The sequence below is a fragment of the Diadema setosum genome, chromosome 4, assembly GCF_964275005.1.
Source record: "Diadema setosum chromosome 4, eeDiaSeto1, whole genome shotgun sequence".
In the NCBI taxonomy this organism is placed as follows: domain Eukaryota; kingdom Metazoa; phylum Echinodermata; class Echinoidea; order Diadematoida; family Diadematidae; genus Diadema; species Diadema setosum.
The window spans coordinates 4,565,823-4,583,871 of record NC_092688.1 but is presented as its reverse complement, the minus strand read 5'-3'; the positions used below and the strand labels follow the sequence as shown (position 1 = coordinate 4,583,871).

The 18,049-nt window shown below is 35.9% G+C and overlaps 1 pseudogene; it reads right to left on the bottom strand.

Annotated features, from left to right (window-relative positions):
* Positions 1 to 14,775: 14,775 nt before the first annotated feature.
* On the bottom strand, positions 14,776 to 15,611 carry LOC140227415 (uncharacterized; annotated as a pseudogene).
* Positions 15,612 to 18,049: the final 2,438 nt, after the last annotated feature.

The window sequence follows — 18,049 nt, the reverse complement described above, 5'->3', positions numbered from 1 at the left end:
TAAATACATATGTATATATATATATATATATATATATATATATATAGACGACGAAGACAAACAAGTTGACATAATGCATCAGAATCCAACTTCATTTATTTGTAAACCAAATTTTCGACCCTTGCACGGATCTTCCTCAGGGTAACAGTGATATTTGTATTTGAAGCTCAGCACAGAAAAATAATAATAATAACAAAGAAACGCGCCTGGTTGTCAGCTTAGAGTTTGAGCTAGGTTAGCAACCAACACGCACGGTTGTTAGCTTAAAATTTGCGCTATCTTCATGAGTGCAAAAAAGATCTGCCTCTTCGGAGGCGGGTATAAATCCGCGGATGAGAGAAAATTGGCTGAACTGCGCGCTATAATTCGTAGCAAGAGTTTTCAGACTGGGCTGAATAGAGACCTGTCATGGCTAGGCAAATATAGTTTCTATAAGTAGTATATCTCTTTGTCTCTGCGCCTCAATTTAGGCCCAATTCGATAAAGTTTACCGGCTATTACTCAAACATGCCTTTAGAATGTTTTATCTGCATATTTTAATCGTTATGCTCTCTTCGGGTTGCTATATGTTTTGCGCGGCTGGTAAACGATCAGTTTGATTTGAAAATGTCTATGTCTTACTATACTTCTTATGCATTTTATGATACATTGTTACGTCATAATTGAATTTTAAGATTTTGCACTCATGAAGAAAGCGCAAATTTTGAACTAACAACCGTGCGTGTTGGTATGTATTTTGCGCGGCTGCATCATGGTAAACGATCAGTTTGATTTGAAAATGTCTATGTCTTACTTCTTATGCATTTTATGATACATTGTTACGTCATAATTGAGTTTAAGGATTTTGCACTCATGAAGATAGCGCAAATTTTGAGCTAACAACCGTGCGTGTTGGTATGTATTTTGCGCGGCTGGTAAACGATCAGTTTGATTTGAAAATGTCTATGTCTTACTTCTTATGCATTTTATGATACATGGTTACGTCATAATTGAGTTTAAGGATTTTGCACTTATGAAGATAGCGCAAATTATGAGCTAACAACCGTGCGTGTTGGTATGTATTTTGCGCGGCTGGTAAACGATCAGTTTGATTTGAAAATGTCTATGTCTTACTTCTTATGCATTTTATGATGCATTGTTACGTCATAATTGAGTTTAAGGATTTTGCACTCATGAAGATAGCGCAAATTTTATGCTAACAACCGTGCGTGTTGGTTGCTAACCTAGCTCAAACTCTAAGCTGACAACCAGGCGCGTTTCTTTGTTATTATTATTATTTTTCTGTGCTGAGCTTCAAATACAAATATCACTGTTACCCTGAGGAAGATCCGTGCAAGGGTCGAAAATTTGGTTTACAAATAAATGAAGTTGGATTCTGATGCATTATGTCAACTTGTTTGTCTTCGTCGTCTTCATGCTCTTATTCCAACACGCGGATAATAATACCATTATATGTATATATATATATATATATATATATATATATGTACACACAATTTCACATCAAGCTCGGCTTCGAGCAATTTACGTTTCTTAGTTTGTTTTTTCTGTAGCAACGACTATAGAAACAAACAGAGGCAGAAATCGGAACGTATCATAACAACTTTGCAATACAACCATTGACAACACTTCGCCTATTAAAAGCAGACCGTACACATTATGTGAAATCTTTTGGACAAAGTAGAATGGTCAACTTATCAAATTCTATATCAAACACAATACTTGCAGCTTTGATAGTGCAACGATTTCAATTAGCACTAGGGCTAGGGGTAATATTTTGCAGATTCAAAGCACGGGAATACAATACAATAAGGACATAAATACTATTGAATCAAATTCAGTAGTGTGAACAGGACACTCCTTCTCTTTCCCTTCTGTCTATTGGTGTCTTTTTTTTTTCATAAAACAAGAGCACACCAGGCCTGTTTTGTATTATAAGCAATTAACTTTTCTTTTTTTTTTCTTCCGAGGTAACTACTACAAAAAACAACAAACACACACAAACACACACATAATAAATGCAGAACCTGGAACATTTCATAACAAATGAATGAGAATATGATTATATGTGACCGTGCATCACAAAACGAACAAAAAGTCGCACATACTGAGTTGTGTGCGGACTGAAAATAGGTGAAATGGGCCCACCTAGCCGATCATGACTTTTTCATAATTTTCTGAAAGAACAAGTCTTCTTCTACATTATACTAAAATTTGGGGTCATAAAACGGGCAGGTAAGTGGTGTGTTTTTGTGTGTGTGTGTGTGTGTGTGTAGAATAGTGTGGTTAGGTGTGTTTTTAGAGTCCCCTTTTCATTTCTTAAGAACCTTGTACAAACTCTTCACTTTCAACTGTAATAACTTTTGAAAGGATAATGCTACTGCCTTGAAAGTTAGAATTAATTATGGACAAAATGTGTTAAAAAGGCGCGCTCAATTTCAGTTTAATCTAATAATCCCTTCATTATTGTTACTCCGGTAGTTTACATCCTAGTTTTTGTCCCATTTATGGCACAGCCAGCACGGCTTAGTAAAGATTCAGCACTTGAATGGACACTGTACTTCAGAGCCTCTTTTCTTTGTTCACACTTTTCCTGAGTGTGTGTTTCCTTTCCAATATCTAGATAGGTTAGGAGAGTCCATTTGATTTGAGTTATACATCAATTAAAAGCTTAAAGTCTGCTCTTTCAGAATGTTCTTAACTAAAATTTAACGTCTGGCGACTTCCTGTTTGTTTTATGATGCTGGGTCACATATAAGTGATGTACAATTCCTCCAAAACATACATAGGTATAGCCACACATTTACCAACATTATTCATGATTTGTAACCATTTTACCTAATTGAGACAATTCACGATATACTTCTACAGTGGATTATTCGTGACGTATGTCCAACTTCAAACACCCTTAAAAGGAATAGTTGATAACACATTAATGTAGTTCTGGCAACTGGTCATGCAACCCAAAGCTTCCCACAGCACTTCGTCGTAAATCAATATTTTGAGACTTGTAAATTGTACACATTTCTCGATATACATCAACACCAAAACTTGAACTTTACTAGAGCAACTACAGCAATCAGCACTGGGAATAGGAGTGGAATTTGCAAATTCAAAGCATATTAATAAGTTGTAGGGGGCTATACATTGACAGTCAACTACGGAGGGCCTTCAATATTCTTGTGTAGGCACCTCTTTGACTCACACCACGAAGGTGAGTGTCATAAAATTTGAATGTCAGTTTAAAACTTTAATTCCACGATTTTATTTTCATTTTTCTTTACTATATGTGTATTATGAATTACCTCAAAACCCTGAAGATCACATCCGGTTATTTATATACAACTATATATATATATATATATATATATATATATATATATACATATTACCATAATAGTTGAAGCCCGCGGAATGAGGTGTTCTTTAAAAATTTTCGCAACTAGTTTGCGTATATACAACGTTTATACCTATTACATTATGATTATGACTGTCTAGAACACACAGCATTTAGGACAACGTGTCGAGCGTTGTGGAGCAGACCTGGCCTAGGTGTAGGGCTTTAGTCTGTGGAAGGGAAATGAGCCTGAACCCTACTGTAATGGGAATTGCATGTTCTGGATAGATACGGTAGTGTTTATGGTTGAAGTGTTGTTCAGTGGTTGATTAGTTTAATTGATTGCGATGAGATTTAGAAACTATGGGACTTGCCGTGTAGATAGAGAAATAGTTAAGTCTCATTTCATGGACACATACGTGCTTTCAATTTGTCGATGAGTTTAAGTCTGAGAAACGCTGGTAGTTTTTATTTAGCTTTGAATAAACAATGGCACACTTGTATTCTTATAATCATGTAACAGAACACAATTTTTTTAGAGTGTTTCAGCGTATTGGTGTGACTGATAAGTCTGGGTTTCCATAAACGCAGTGATATGATTATGTTAGGTCGATTCATAATTACAAAGGGATCCCATAGGGGTGAGTTTTACCATGTTTAACGTAATATGTTGGATAAATGATCCATAGACATTCTCCCCTGTCATCATTGGAGTTTTGAACAATACCTTATGTCCGAAAAGCTGTAACAGATCCTCACTGTAGGAAGACTTTACTATTATTATTTCTTCATGCATCTAGGTTTAATTTTTTTTTTTTTTTTTTTACACGACACATCATCAGAAGCAGATGAAAAAAAAAAAAAAACAAGATTGCCAATGCATGACATTTTTTTTTAGAACTATTGTCAATGCACCGTTGATATGATTTACTAGATTCAACGGTCAATTGAATGGTATTAGAAAGATAATTTAAAACTTTAGATTATATTTGTTTAGGTTTTAGGTTCGCATTCTTGTAAAGCACTTGAATGTTAGTTTCAGTAAAAGAACTACGTGTACAAATTCACACAAAAAATATCCACTTTAAACCATCGAACTTTACATCTCTCCTTACCAACCTGAAAAGAAGAAATCTCCAATTTGCAAAATATCTACACCATCTTCATTTGTACTCATTTTTGTAAATGTGAACCAACTTATCTGCTTTTATTGTATTTCCCCCTCGTATACAAATCCAGAACAATCTTCTGTATATTTTGCCTCGAGTGTAAATTATTTTGTACTCATAACTGAAATATTACAAATTTCAACAAAATTACAAAGGCATTCACACACTTTTTTTAACTACCTTGTAATCCCCCCAATATCTCTCCAGTCCATATTCTTTAACTCGACTAAACCACAATTATACTCAATAGCGAACTGCCAAATCGGCTTGACTCTGACACACATGTAAAAGTGAGTGAAAATATTTTTCCTTTTCTGATTGACAAAATGAGCAAATCTTATCGTTTTCAAAATCAAACTGTTACACCTATTTTTTAGTGCATATCATCCCGTGTAACAACATGAACTGAAGTTCCATGTGTTTAGTAAAATAATGACGTGTTTCTTTGTCTAACATAATGCTATATATTGATTTCTTTTTCAGTAAAATCAATATTGCTATTACCATCTTTAATTTTGATATTTTGAAATTCTCGTAATGCTTTAGAAAATGCTGAAAATTAATCCTTGATTTACTAATTTGAAAATTTGACATCTTACCAGAAATTCTGAACTCTACATCAAAGGTTTATGTATCAATCTGCTGAAATCTTTTGCTACCTGTCGAATCTTCCCAACTTATGAATACCACTTATTTTCAGTAACTCATTTCCCTTATCAAATCATGCCAAGACTTTGGAATTACGCAACGGGTTTCAGTTCAGTTTCAGTTTCAGTTTATTTTATTTCGACACGGTCACTCACTTCAGCCAATGGCTGTTCTTCAGTGAGTCCGTGAAGAGGTAAAAACAGATCAAAGTAACATGATACAACATTTTATACTTAGTATACATAACATGAGAGATAAAAACAAACACAATTATTATACACTGTAAAATCTACGACACATCAAAGAATACTACAATTTATACTGAAATAATACCCTAAAATCACTTACGCATTAAAAGAAAAAAAATGCATTTGTATATACAAACATGTGATAAATGAAAAAGAAACGACAAAATAAACGAAAATAAAGTGGGACCATTCAAATATATAGACTTAATACACATACTCATCATAAAACTGCAAGTAATTATCTTAAAAATCCTACCTTTGTATAAAACGTATCTATTGCATTTTTGAATGCAGCTAAAGAAACACTTTGTTTAACATCGCTTGGCAAACTATTCCACATTAGGGCACCACGATATGAGAAACTGCGTTTTTTAAAATTTGTGGTTGGTTTGGGTACATCTAGCTGGAGGGTTGTCTTCCTCAAACCATACAAATATGGTCTGTACATAAATAATTCATTTATATGTGAAGGCATGTTCTCGTTTACAATCTTATACATAATACATAACAACTGTTTATCGCGTCTATCCGAAAGTCGATCAATGCTATCATTACACTTTGTTTGTATCAACTGACATAGGGCTTCACTTAGAAATTTCCAGTCAACCCGCATAGCCACTCTGAGTGCTCTAAATTGCATTTTCTGTAGTTTTTCACAATATGTTTTTGCCATGTTCCCCCATATGAGACTACAATAATCCATCTGATTCAAAATAATGGTTTTATAGAATATCATTGCCATTTGCTGCGTGATAAAAGGTCTGATTCTTTTCAGTAAATACAAGCTCTTGTTCAGTTTTTTCTGCAAACATTCAACGTGTTTTGTCCAGTCTAAGTACTGGTCGATGTGTACACCAAGGTATCTGATATGCGTGACCCGATTAATGACCGTGTCCTTAATCTTTACACAAGGAACTGAAATACTCTTGAGTCTCCTTCTCGACCCAATCAATAAAAACTCACATTTTTGGGCATTTAGTGCCAACTTATTTTTACACAGCCATGCATTTATTCTATCTAATTCCTCATTTAGAACTGTCACCAATCTATCAATGTTGTTACAAGAGTAATACAGACAGGTGTCATCTGCGTAGAGAGAAACCATACTATTCTTTACGCACAATGGTAAGTCATTTATATATAAAATGAACAGTAAGGGACCTAGATTTGAACCCTGGGGGATTCCACACTTAATTGTCTTTGGTCTAGATTGAACCCCATTGACAACTGTGCACTGGGTGCGATCTGTCAGGTAGCTGCAGAACCATTCAACCACTGAATCAGACAGGCCATACTGACACATCTTACGTAATAGAGTAGCATGGTCTACTGTGTCGAATGCCTTCTTTAACCCTATAAAGCCCAAGCTATTTTGACCCTTCCCAGGCCCAAGGGGGGGGGGGGGCACAATGTGCCCCCCCCTATATAACTTTGTTATTGTTTGATGTTTCATCGTCATATTTGGCACATGGGTAGAGCAACTCGTACTCTACATGATCGCATACTTGAAAATTTTCAAGGTCACCCATAGAGGGCGCTATTTACCAAAATATAAAGAAATACATAGGAAATATGATAAAAACACGATTTTTCTGTATAATTTCTTTATCCCCAGTATATATGTCTTATCATAGACCAATATTTTTCATATTTGCCACAAATGATGTGCAAGTCAAAGCTCATTATTTGTTATGATTGAAATTTCTCAAGGTCACCACATGGGGCGCTATTCATAACAAAATAAAGAAATACATTATGAGACCTGTGATGTATTTTTTTGGATAGGTACATGCATAGTTATCATATTTCATATTCCCATAATATTGGAATTTTAAGTTTGCAGATTGATAATGTGATAAACAAATGATACTAGAGGTATAACTTGTGTGAAGGAATCAAAATGACACAAAATAGAACAGCAATCTTTGGAAAATACTGTTATTTTCAACTATCTCTATTATATCTATTGTTTTATGCCGTTGCCACAGAAAAACAGAGGAGAAAATAGGAAAAACATTTCAGGGCCATAATTACTTCATATTTTGCTTCTTCAGCAAATTTCAGCCAAGAAACGACCATTTCATACATTATAATATTGTTTATTCGAATTGGAACAGAAAAATACGCAAAATCTGACCGACATGGTTGTCAGTTTATGGTTGCCATGGCAACCAGCAATATCAAATATAGATAAATTATATATCAAAATGTTCGGAATAAGATTTTAGGAAAAGTCACCAAATTTGGTTTAAATTGGATTAAGGGCGAAGGAGTGGCGAATGAAAATCTGGTAGGGGGGGGGCACAATGTGCCCCCCCCCCCTTGGGCTTTATAGGGTTAAATCCAATGCGACTACGCCCACAAACATTCCTTGGTCAAGTTTGTTGAGCCAGTATTCAGTTACATTAATTGAGGCCGTCATTGTTGAGTGTTTGGGTCTAAATCCTGATTGATGTACTGCTAGAAGTCCATTTTCTTGAAGATATTTGTACAATTGATCAAATATGAGTTTTTCCATAATTTTCGCAATCACTGGTAAAATTGATATTGGTCTATAATTGTTAACCTGCGATCTTTGACCCGCACCTTTGTATACGGGCGTGACGCGAGACCGTTTCCATGCCAACGGAACCTTGTTTTGGTGCATCGACAGATTAAAAATATAAGTAAGAGGTTTACAAATATATTCAGCAATGGACTTTAGGATAAATTCCACGATTCCACGATTTTATTTTCATTTTTCTTTACTATATGTGTATTATGAATTACCTCAAAACCCTGAAGATCACTTCCGGTTATTTATATACAACTATATATATATATATATATATATATATATATATATATATATATATATATACATATTACCATAATAGTTGAAGCCCGCGGAATGAGGTGTTCTTTAAAAATTTTCGCAACTAGTTTGCGTATATACAACGTTTATACCTATTACATTATGATTATGACTGTCTAGAACACACAGCATTTAGGACAACGTGTCGAGCGTTGTGGAGCAGACCTGGCCTAGGTGTAGGGCTTTAGTCTGTGGAAGGGAAATGAGCCTGAACCCTACTGTAATGGGAATTGCATGTTCTGGATAGATACGGTAGTGTTTATGGTTGAAGTGTTGTTCAGTGGTTGATTAGTTTAATTGATTGCGATGAGATTTAGAAACTATGGGACTTGCCGTGTAGATAGAGAAATAGTTAAGTCTCATTTCATGGACACATACGTGCTTTCAATTTGTCGATGAGTTTAAGTCTGAGAAACGCTGGTAGTTTTTATTTAGCTTTGAATAAACAATGGCACACTTGTATTCTTATAATCATGTAACAGAACACAATTTTTTTAGAGTGTTTCAGCGTATTGGTGTGACTGATAAGTCTGGGTTTCCATAAACGCAGTGATATGATTATGTTAGGTCGATTCATAATTACAAAGGGATCCCATAGGGGTGAGTTTTACCATGTTTAACGTAATATGTTGGATAAATGATCCATAGACATTCTCCCCTGTCATCATTGGAGTTTTGAACAATACCTTATGTCCGAAAAGCTGTAACAGATCCTCACTGTAGGAAGACTTTACTATTATTATTTCTTCATGCATCTAGGTTTAATTTTTTTTTTTTTTTTTTACACGACACATCATCAGAAGCAGATGAAAAAAAAAAAAAACAAGATTGCCAATGCATGACATTTTTTTTTAGAACTATTGTCAATGCACCGTTGATATGATTTACTAGATTCAACGGTCAATTGAATGGTATTAGAAAGATAATTTAAAACTTTAGATTATATTTGTTTAGGTTTTAGGTTCGCATTCTTGTAAAGCACTTGAATGTTAGTTTCAGTAAAAGAACTACGTGTACAAATTCACACAAAAAATATCCACTTTAAACCATCGAACTTTACATCTCTCCTTACCAACCTGAAAAGAAGAAATCTCCAATTTGCAAAATATCTACACCATCTTCATTTGTACTCATTTTTGTAAATGTGAACCAACTTATCTGCTTTTATTGTATTTCCCCCTCGTATACAAATCCAGAACAATCTTCTGTATATTTTGCCTCGAGTGTAAATTATTTTGTACTCATAACTGAAATATTACAAATTTCAACAAAATTACAAAGGCATTCACACACTTTTTTTAACTACCTTGTAATCCCCCCAATATCTCTCCAGTCCATATTCTTTAACTCGACTAAACCACAATTATACTCAATAGCGAACTGCCAAATCGGCTTGACTCTGACACACATGTAAAAGTGAGTGAAAATATTTTTCCTTTTCTGATTGACAAAATGAGCAAATCTTATCGTTTTCAAAATCAAACTGTTACACCTATTTTTTAGTGCATATCATCCCGTGTAACAACATGAACTGAAGTTCCATGTGTTTAGTAAAATAATGACGTGTTTCTTTGTCTAACATAATGCTATATATTGATTTCTTTTTCAGTAAAATCAATATTGCTATTACCATCTTTAATTTTGATATTTTGAAATTCTCGTAATGCTTTAGAAAATGCTGAAAATTAATCCTTGATTTACTAATTTGAAAATTTGACATCTTACCAGAAATTCTGAACTCTACATCAAAGGTTTATGTATCAATCTGCTGAAATCTTTTGCTACCTGTCGAATCTTCCCAACTTATGAATACCACTTATTTTCAGTAACTCATTTCCCTTATCAAATCATGCCAAGACTTTGGAATTACGCAACGGGTTTCAGTTCAGTTTCAGTTTCAGTTTATTTTATTTCGACACGGTCACTCACTTCAGCCAATGGCTGTTCTTCAGTGAGTCCGTGAAGAGGTAAAAACAGATCAAAGTAACATGATACAACATTTTATACTTAGTATACATAACATGAGAGATAAAAACAAACACAATTATTATACACTGTAAAATCTACGACACATCAAAGAATACTACAATTTATACTGAAATAATACCCTAAAATCACTTACGCATTAAAAGAAAAAAAAATGCATTTGTATATACAAACATGTGATAAATGAAAAAGAAACGACAAAATAAACGAAAATAAAGTGGGACCATTCAAATATATAGACTTAATACACATACTCATCATAAAACTGCAAGTAATTATCTTAAAAATCCTACCTTTGTATAAAACGTATCTATTGCATTTTTGAATGCAGCTAAAGAAACACTTTGTTTAACATCGCTTGGCAAACTATTCCACATTAGGGCACCACGATATGAGAAACTGCGTTTTTTAAAATTTGTGGTTGGTTTGGGTACATCTAGCTGGAGGGTTGTCTTCCTCAAACCATACAAATATGGTCTGTACATAAATAATTCATTTATATGTGAAGGCATGTTCTCGTTTACAATCTTATACATAATACATAACAACTGTTTATCGCGTCTATCCGAAAGTCGATCAATGCTATCATTACACTTTGTTTGTATCAACTGACATAGGGCTTCACTTAGAAATTTCCAGTCAACCCGCATAGCCACTCTGAGTGCTCTAAATTGCATTTTCTGTAGTTTTTCACAATATGTTTTTGCCATGTTCCCCCATATGAGACTACAATAATCCATCTGATTCAAAATAATGGTTTTATAGAATATCATTGCCATTTGCTGCGTGATAAAAGGTCTGATTCTTTTCAGTAAATACAAGCTCTTGTTCAGTTTTTTCTGCAAACATTCAACGTGTTTTGTCCAGTCTAAGTACTGGTCGATGTGTACACCAAGGTATCTGATATGCGTGACCCGATTAATGACCGTGTCCTTAATCTTTACACAAGGAACTGAAATACTCTTGAGTCTCCTTCTCGACCCAATCAATAAAAACTCACATTTTTGGGCATTTAGTGCCAACTTATTTTTACACAGCCATGCATTTATTCTATCTAATTCCTCATTTAGAACTGTCACCAATCTATCAATGTTGTTACAAGAGTAATACAGACAGGTGTCATCTGCGTAGAGAGAAACCATACTATTCTTTACGCACAATGGTAAGTTATTTATATATAAAATGAACAGTAAGGGACCTAGATTTGAACCCTGGGGGATTCCACACTTAATTGTCTTTGGTCTAGATTGAACCCCATTGACAACTGTGCACTGGGTGCGATCTGTCAGGTAGCTGCAGAACCATTCAACCACTGAATCAGACAGGCCATACTGACACATCTTACGTAATAGAGTAGCATGGTCTACTGTGTCGAATGCCTTCTTTAACCCTATAAAGCCCAAGCTATTTTGACCCTTCCCAGGCCCAAGGGGGGGGGGGGGGCACAATGTGCCCCCCCTATATAACTTTGTTATTGTTTGATGTTTCATCGTCATATTTGGCACATGGGTAGAGCAACTCGTACTCTACATGATCGCATACTTGAAAATTTTCAAGGTCACCCATAGAGGGCGCTATTTACCAAAATATAAAGAAATACATAGGAAATATGATAAAAACACGATTTTTCTGTATAATTTCTTTATCCCCAGTATATATGTCTTATCATAGACCAATATTTTTCATATTTGCCACAAATGATGTGCAAGTCAAAGCTCATTATTTGTTATGATTGAAATTTCTCAAGGTCACCACATGGGGCGCTATTCATAACAAAATAAAGAAATACATTATGAGACCTGTGATGTATTTTTTTGGATAGGTACATGCATAGTTATCATATTTCATATTCCCATAATATTGGAATTTTAAGTTTGCAGATTGATAATGTGATAAACAAATGATACTAGAGGTATAACTTGTGTGAAGGAATCAAAATGACACAAAATAGAACAGCAATCTTTGGAAAATACTGTTATTTTCAACTATCTCTATTATATCTATTGTTTTATGCCGTTGCCACAGAAAAACAAAGGAGATAATAGGAAAAACATTTCAGGGCCATAATTACTTCATATTTTGCTTCTTCAGCAAATTTCAGCCAAGAAACGACCATTTCATACATTATAATATTGTTTATTCGAATTGGAACAGAAAAATACGCAAAATCTGACCGACATGGTTGTCAGTTTATGGTTGCCATGGCAACCAGCAATATCAAATATAGATAAATTATATATCAAAATGTTCGGAATAAGATTTTAGGAAAAGTCACCAAATTTGGTTTAAATTGGATTAAGGGCGAAGGAGTGGCGAATGAAAATCTGGTAGGGGGGGGCACAATGTGCCCCCCCCCCTTGGGCTTTATAGGGTTAAATCCAATGCGACTACGCCCACAAACATTCCTTGGTCAAGTTTGTTAAGCCAGTATTCAGTTACATTAATTGAGGCCGTCATTGTTGAGTGTTTGGGTCTAAATCCTGATTGATGTACTGCTAGAAGTCCATTTTCTTGAAGATATTTGTACAATTGATCAAATATGAGTTTTTCCATAATTTTCGCAATCACTGGTAAAATTGATATTGGTCTATAATTGTTAACCTGCGATCTTTGACCCGCACCTTTGTATACGGGCGTGACGCGAGACCGTTTCCATGCCAACGGAACCTTGTTTTGGTGCATCGACAGATTAAAAATATAAGTAAGAGGTTTACAAATATATTCAGCAATGGACTTTAGGATAAGTGCAGGTATATTGTCCAAACCACAGGCCTTATCAGTAGCAAGATTATGTAAATGTTTCAGTACTTCGTTTTCTTCAATATCCATAAAACGGAAAATATTTTCCGAGTCTATGTTTTGGGACAACATGTCCCTGCAGTCATCTGCATACTCACTATCTTCAACATTTTCTTGAATTGTTTTACCAACATTAATGAAATATGTATTAAAATATTCAGCTATTTCTTCTTTACCCAACATTTCTCCACCTTCTGTTTTTACTTGTGTTATTCTACCAGTTTCACATTTCTTCGGGAGAACAAAGTTCAACGATTTCCAGACCTTGTCAGATTGACCATTACTGTTATGGATACTATTGGTAATATACTCTCTCTTTGCTCTACGAATTTGAGCGGTAACCTTGTTTCGTAGACGCTTGTATTTTTCCCAGTCAACAGGTGAGCTTGATTTCTTTGCCAAACGCTTCTGATTATCCCTTTCCTTTATATGTGAGATGACTTGATCAGTAATCCAAGGCGATTCTTTCTTTTTAACTCTTTTTTTCTTTAGGGGAGCGTGTTTGTCTATCACCAGTCGTATTGTATTTTCAAATGCAGTGTACGCTGCCTCTACATTAGTTTCATTCATGATGTGTTCCCACGATTCCATAGACATATCTTCTTTTAGCAAACCATAATCAACCTTCTTTAAATTTCGAGAAATCTTATATTTGTGTTCAACTTTGTTTTTGACACACTTTTTACCCAAGCCACAATATACAAGATAATGATCACTCAGAGACATGGGTAAAATATCAACAGTATCAATTTAGCTGGAGTATTTGTCATGATTAAATAAATCGTTGACGAGGTGTTTTCCGTAACTCTGGTAGCCGAATTAACTAATTGCACATAACCAAAACCTTCCGTTAACTCAAGTAACTGTTTTGTTTGCCATGGTTTATTTTCCGGCATTACATCACAATTCATATCCCCTAATAAAATACATTCTCGAGTTAGGTCTTCTATTCTCTGTAATACCAATTCAAACAACTTAAAAACATTCAAGTTTGCGTTAGGCGGTCTGTACCATGAAACAATAAAATATGACTTCACCTTTACAAGCTTTATTTCAATCACTAGCATTTCCAGATCTTCATTCATTAAATCACTTCTCAGTATATAATCTACATCACTCCGTATATATGCTGCCACACCGCCACCTGCTCTGTTTCTATCTTTCCGTATCAATGAATAATCTTTACATGCAATTTCGCTGTCATCAATAAGCTCATTTAAATGAGTTTTGCTTAGCGTTAATACATGAATGTTCGACTTTGACATAAATAGTCGGAGTTCATCAATATTCTTCGTGAGAGAAGCACAGTTAAGATGAGCAACTTTCAGCCCAGGACTTACTCGTAGTTTCTGTATTTGTTTTTCCAAATGTAATGACATAATATTTCTTTTTTTTTCCCCATCAAGCCTCATAATATCATGTAACTGCCCAACTGTACTGGAGTCATTATGACTGTCATTATGCGTGTGTTCTTCACTTTCAGATACATTTGCCATATCATTGCCAGCATGAAATGGTAATTCCTGGAAACAACAAAAAGGACAAAACCAATCATTGTCAGTTACAAAGGCGTCCTTGCTGTGTGGAGTGCATTTCAAATGGCACCACCTAAGACACCCGGAACATAACAATGCATTTTGGTTATTTTTAACACTTTTGTTACACATCATACATGGATACTTTAATTTCATTATTTATGGTTTACCGGTCATATTTACCAATGCTAGCCATGTCCTATCGCAGTCTCTCAATGTCTGCCATGTTCCTGATGGTGACTCTTCTGCCATTCATTCCTTCGGTTCTGACAAGCGCTGTGATCTTCCCGTCCTTGGTCCACACCCGTCTCACTGATGACCTGTCCTTTGCTGCGTGGACAAGCTTCCTTCGGTGTGATGTGAGATCCTCGTGTACAAAGATGGGACTCCCTTTGAAACGGGACTTGGCGTTGAAGACGGTCTGCCGAGCGTTGTATGATCCAAACTTGACTATGATCGGTTTTGGTCCAGGTTTCTCTCCTTCAACTCCGCTTCTGGGTTTCGGTGTGATGCGATGACTTCTGGAGATACATGTAGGGTCGAGTGAGATGTCCAGGTGGGTCTTGACGACGTCCATGATGAGGTTGTCAGTGTTTTCATCGGCTGTTTCCGGTATACCGTAGAACCGGAAGCATTCTCGCCTGGAGTATTGCTCTTGCTCATTGAGTGCATTCTGAACCTTCTTGAGGTTCCCTTCCAGATATTTCAGTTGCTCGCTCATCGATTTCTGTTCGGCCTTAACTTGCTCAAGGTCCAGTGAGATTGCTTGGTACACACTTTGTGTCACTTTGTCCAATATGGCGGCCGAGATCACGTCATTCAGCTTTTGGAGAACGTCGTCGCAGCACAATGCCTCATTTGAGATTGCAAGGCTTCTTTCACGTAGTCCATGGTCAATGGAAATGTCTCACTTGGCTGATCACCTGCACATTGAGGGTCTCCTTGGTTGTGACTGACCGGAGATGCTGCCCGTAGTCGGTTAGCCCATGGTCCGTCACCTTGCTTGAGCTTTCCGGCAGGTTTCTTAGCTGCCATTTTTCTTCACTTTCTCGTCGTTCATCCACAAATTTCAACGAAATGGACTTCTTCCAATGTTGATCTATCAACTCTTCGAAAGATGAAAAAGACAGTACAGTGATATATGTGATTTAACGTACTTAATTCTGACGACTAGAGGGGCATGTGGAAAGGCGTGTGTGTCGCGATTGTGTGTGTGTGTGTGTTTGATAAGTCATCTTCGTAAAAGTATATTCCAAATACCAATTTCATATTAATCAAATACACACGCACATAGACACGCACGCGCGCAAACACAGACAGACAGACAGACAGACAGACAGACATGGATGTATAAAAGGGGTGCTATTCGTTATTCCGAAGGTTCGTTATTCCGAAGGTTCGTTAATTCGAAAGTTCGTTAATCCGAAACACACACATTTCCTATACCTAGAGGTTCGTTAATCCGAAAATGGAAAAGGGTTCTTTACTCCGAACATTTGAGGCGTTATTCCGAAGGTTCGTCATTCCGAAGGTTCGTTAATCCAAAAATGAAATAGGGTTCGCTATTCCGAAGGCTCGTTTATCCGAAAATGAAAAAGGATTCGTTATATCGAAGGTTCGTGAATCCGAAAATGAAATAAGGTTCGCTATTCCGAAGGTTCGTTGATCCAAAATGATATAGGGTCCGTAACAAACCTTTGGAATAACGAGCTTTGTTTTATTTTCGGGTTAACGAACCTTCGGAATAACGAATCTTCGGAATAACGAACCTTCGGAATAACGAGCTGTAACCGTATAAAAGCACATAACTGTATAGTGATATTATCAAATCAAATGTCTTATATCGATGTTGGACAAAGATATCGAGATACCTAATTAGAGATTATAATAATCGGGGATGGTAAACTTAACAGAAAATCTCAGTTAATGCTGTTATTGGATATTTGAAATTAAGGGGTTAAGTGTAACTCGTTTATGCTATTGATCTTTTTTTTTTTTTTTAATGACAAGGTGTATGCTAAGATGACATAAGTCTAATTTCGTGATAACAACATTACATGTAAAGTGCACACCCCAAGCTATGTGGGTAACTTACACAAAGTAGCCCAACTATTGGCTACATTAGGGTCATCCTAGAGTTTATTTTTGCTTTTATCAAAAGAGCTACATGTTAAAAGCGTACGCAAAGCGGATCTACGGACTGATTCGAGCGGAAAAAAAAAACAACAACACAAAGACAACAACAAACAACAAGACTAGACAAACAAAAACACCGAAACGCTACAATGAGTATTTACGAAAAACGAGTTATGTCAATGAGTGCGAAGCGGGAGCCAATCACATGCGAGGCCCCACGTTTAAGCAACACTGGGCACACTGGCGCGGCGTTCGAAAGAATGAAAACTGAAAAGTACGATCCGACATAAGGCTTTTAAAATTTCATTTATCAGAGGAAAACCTTAACTTAATGATATGAAATTTAGTGCAGATATAGAAAACATATTAGAGATTCAATCAAAAAAAAAAAAAAACCACTGATTGTACATGCACTTTATTTCCATCAAACGAAAGTAATACATAATTCAAAGTATACATTTTGTCAATTCATATTGTTTAACAAAAGAAGTACATGTCATGAAGTATAATACAAAATATGATTATGTACAATCAGTGACACTTTGCCATAGTGACAAAGAGTACATACAACGATGGAAAAGTATGTTCTGCCTAGAAGCGGAGCTTGTAATACGTGGATCATAAACAAGGCAAGTGCCAAATTGTGTCTCGCCCATTCGCGTACAAGAAATTAATATTTTTTTAACTCCCAGAAATTCATTGACCCGCCTATGACCTTTGACCTTGTGGTGACCATCAACTCCCCAAGGGACATTTACCATCCAAGTTTGGTCACAAACAGACAAAGGGATCAAAAGTTATGAGCCATAATCGAAACGCGCCATAAAAACTTAACAATGGGCCCTAAAACTTTGTTGATCCCTTTCTGTGACCTTTGACCTTGTGACGACCTTTACTTCCCGAAGGGACATCTACCGTCCAAGTTTGGTCACAAACGGACTTAGGGATCAAAAGTTATGAGCCACAATCGAAACGCGCCATAAAAAAATTAACATTGGGTCCTAAAAGTTTGTTGATCCCTGTCTGTGACCTTTGACCGTGTGATGACTTTAAACTTCCCAAGGGACATCTACCATCCAAGTTTGGTCACAAACGGACAAAGGGATCAAAAGTTATGAGCCATAATCAAAACGCGCCATAAAAACTTAACATTGGGCCCTAAAGTTCATTGACCTCTGCCTGTGACCTTTGACCTTGAGGTGCCCTTCATGTTTGGTGAAATGTGTAACTTTGTATAGTCACTCTTCCCTCCAAGTTTGATTGAATTGAAATCCTCAGTAGAGAGTTTACCCCATTCAAGTTTTTGTAGCGTTACGGACAGACGACGGACGGACGAC